Source organism: Chrysochloris asiatica, unplaced genomic scaffold (genome assembly GCF_000296735.1).
Source record: "Chrysochloris asiatica unplaced genomic scaffold, ChrAsi1.0 scaffold00051, whole genome shotgun sequence".
In the NCBI taxonomy this organism is placed as follows: Eukaryota; Metazoa; Chordata; class Mammalia; order Afrosoricida; family Chrysochloridae; genus Chrysochloris; species Chrysochloris asiatica.
Window position 1 is genome coordinate 3,274,120 of NW_006408569.1, and position 4,082 is coordinate 3,278,201.

A 4,082-nucleotide genomic window follows, 5' to 3' on the forward strand; every position below is an offset into this window, starting at 1 on the left:
ACCTCTGCCAGCTAGTATCACTCCTACTAGAAATCTTTTGTTTCTTGATTCCTCCAGTGGACTTGATGTTCTTCCACTGCACTCACATGACACAGCTGCCACATTTCTACCACAGTCTAATCACCATCTATGGCCTGCCTACCAGAATAAAATGTAAGGTTTGAAGAAGTGGTACTTTGTATCCCCATATTCTCAGAGTTTTTCAAATGCCTGGAAAACAGAAAGTACTTATTATATGATTGTTTCTTTTTTTAAAAACTAGTCACTGAAGGAATGCATTACATGTGTTAGAGAGAGAGATGACTTCTGACTGAGGCATTATTCAGAAGGTTTCAACAAGAAGTTAATTTGTCTTGAAGAACAGACATAATTTGGACATAAACATGGAGACCAGAAAGAACCAGATGATGAGTGAGTGTGCTTTAAAAACAGTATTTTGGAAAAAAGAAAAGAAAAGAAAGTACTCTGAGAAGGTTTCTGCTTCTGCCATGGTTAGGTAATTGTCACAGTTGCCCTCCCATCATAAACATGTAGAAAACTGAAAAAAAAAAAAAAATGTAACCTGGCTTCAGGCATTGGGTAACAGGCAACAAAAGGCCTGTGATTTATGAGAGAATAGAAAAATCAAGGTAAATCCTACTGTCTGCATGAAGGCACTTTATTGTTCACATTGCAAGGAGAGATCATTAAAGCATAGGAGGCACACTGAGCTCAGGGTGCAGAAATTTGTGTTAAGGGAAGATGAGTAAGGATCTCTTTCTACAGGCACTGGTCCCTCCAGGTAACATGTCTGAAGGATGAGAGATGAAGACTCACCATTCTAACGGTAATTCCTCCAACACTTATTTGTTTGTTCTTCTGGCAGTCCATGGTGCTTTCAACATTCTTCTCCAACACCATAACTCAAATGCATCAATTTTTCTATGGTCTTCCTTATTCATTGTCCAACTTTCGCATGTATATGAGGTGGTTGAAATATCATGACTTCAGTTCTCATACTGATATTTTACTCTTGAACACTTTAAAGAGGTCTTTTGTAGAAGATTTGCCTAATGCAATATGTCACTTGATTTCTTTACTGCTGTTTCCTTGAGTGTTGGTTGGCGATGTAAACAAAATGAACACTGACAGTTTCAATCTTTTCTCCATTTATCTTCATGTTATTTATTGGTTCAGTTGTGAAGATTTTTGTTTTCTTTACATTGAGTTGCAATCCATACTGAAGGCTGTTGTCTTTGATCTTCATCAATAAGTGTTTTAAGTCCTCTTCACTTCCAGAAAGCAAGGTTGTATCATATGCACATTTCAAGTTGTTTATGTTCTTCTAATCCTGATGCCACATTCTTCTTCATATAATCCATTCTATAGGATTATTTACTCAGCATACAGATTGAATAAGTATGGTGAAAGACTACAGCCCTGGCACACACCTTTCCTGATTTTAAACCATTCAGTATCCCCTTGTTTTTTCTAATGATTTCCTCTTGGTCTATGTACAGGTTCCTCATGAACACAATTCAATGTTCTGAAATACCCGCTCTTCACTATGTTAACTATAGTCTGTCATGTCATTCAAGCACAGGTAAACATCTTCCTGGTATTCTCTGCTTTCAGCTAAGATCCATCTGATGTCAGCAATAATATCCCTAGCTCCATGTCCTTTTCTGAATCTGTCACCTTTTATGTTGGTTAAAAAAGGTATTTGCAATGAATAAGTCAGTGGTCTTGCAAAGTTCTATCATGAGATCTCTAGTATTATTTCTATTATCACCAAGGCCATATTTCCAACTACTGACCCTTCCCTTTTGTTTCCAACTCTTGTATTCTAAAGTCATATACAAATATAATGCAATCTCAATGCAGATTCCATCAAGATTCTCTAAAGAAATGGGAAAATGAATCAAAAACTTAATATGGAAAGTAGAGATCCTAGAAAAGCAAAGCATTACTAAAGAAGAAGAAAGTTGGAAACCTCACACTTCCCAGTCTCAAAACAAAGCCAAAGTAGTCAATGAACAGAATTGAGAAGCCAGAAGTAAATGCACCCACCCATGGATAGCTGATCTTTGACAAAGGGCCCAAACTCATAAAATGGCAGAGATAATATCTCTTTATTACTAGAAAAACTGGAAATCTATTTACATAAACCTGAAGATTTATATCTCACACTGTATTCAAAATCAAAGTCAAGATGGATCAAAGAGCTAAATGTAAAATCTAAAACCACAAAGAGAAAGAAAAATAGGGGCAAACTTTGGGGCCCTAATGCATGGCATAAATATAATATCAAGCATACCTAAAAACACACAAACCACAGAAGACAAGATAGATGTATGGGAACTCCTAAAAACTAGACACTTACGTACATCAAAAGATTTCACCAAACGAGGAAAAACAGAACCCAGAAACTGGGAGAAAATTTTTGCCAATGTCATATCAGATGAAAAATTTAAAGAGAACTTAAACAGTTCAAAAACAAAAAGGCATATAATTCATTTAAAAATAGGCAGAGGACATGAACGTAACCAAAGAAGATATCAGGCTATCAACAAACAAATGAAGAAATGCTATGTTATGGTTTGTTGTCTGTCTTCTCCCATTATAGTGCAAATCCCCTAAGAATGGTGACTTTAATCTGTCTCATATATTGTAGTATCTGCAGTTAGTTGAACAGTGCTGGGCTCACAATCAATCCTCAGAAGCTGTAAATCTTCACGGGAGCAGAAAGCCTCATCTTTTTCCCGTGGAACGGCAGGTTGGTACATTCTAATTGCTGACCTTGCATTTACCAGCCCAACTCACTACCAGAGCTCCTTATGATTTTCTAGAACATGCAAATATGATATTTGAGACATGAAGGGTGATAAGGAAAGATGGCCAGAGATAGAACTTTCATGAACATATGTTCAGGGATCAGGTGAAAGATTACCTGAGGAGTTGAGGTATGCTCTTTAAAGACCTTACATTTTTGTTTTTAATTGAAATCCACCTATCGATAATCTCATAAATGAATTATACACGTGTTTACCTCCAACTGGACGTAAATAAGGAAGACCATAGAAGAATTGACGCATTTGAGTTATGGTGTTGGAGAATACTGAAAGTGCCATGGGCTGCCAAAAGAACAAACAGATCTGTGTTGAAAGAAGTGCAGCCAGAGTGCTCCTTGGAGGCCAGGATGACCAAACTTTGTCTCTCATACTTCAGACATATTGTCAGGAGGGACCAGGCACTGGAGAAGGATACCAAGTTTGGTAAGGCGGAGGGTCAGAGAAAAAGAGGAAGACCCCCAATGAGATGGATTGACCAGGTGGCAGCATCAATGGACTCAAGCGTGGCAACAATAGTGAGGTTGGCCCAGGATCGGGCAGTGTTTTGTTTTGCTGTGCATAGGGTCTCTATGAGTCGGTACTGACTCGATGGCACCTAACAACAACAACAACAATAACAAATACCTCCTTTAAATATCATTGAATGTTTTCTTGGTAAGCGAAGGGACTACAAATGGAAATTTGGAAAATGGCCAACAGAATCAGAAGGCAGAGGTGAGTATGGATCACTGGGGACAATTTTTTTTTTTTTTTTCCATTTCTAGGGGTTTCTATGGGCGTGCTGTGTTGGAAAGAAATAGTGTTGTTTTCCTCAGTCTTCTCAGGGGAAAAGATGAGAAAATGTCAGTGAAATGGAGTGGGGATAGGACTACACAGATGGTTTTAAAGGTTGAGGTTTAGATGCGAGCAGGATTTCCTTTTGCTGTGTGAATACTTCTGCTATTAAGTAACCTCAGCTTCACTGTTCTGTGTCCAGTCCCTGTGGACCGCCTTCCCTAGAGCAGGAGGCGAGCTCCAGGGTTACTGGGGAAGCAGGACAAGTCTGAATGGCATACTGTTGATCTCCTGTCATGTCTCTACGCTGACTTGGAGGATACTCAGAGACAAAGCTGGAAAAACAAGTTTATCAGTTAAGTGCTTGGTAACCTGAAAGGAAATTTGTACTTTCTCTTTGGCATATGACCTGAAAGAGTTCTGTTCACTCCAAGGAAAATTTGACCTTTATATCCAAAAGGCATTTCCAGAAACACC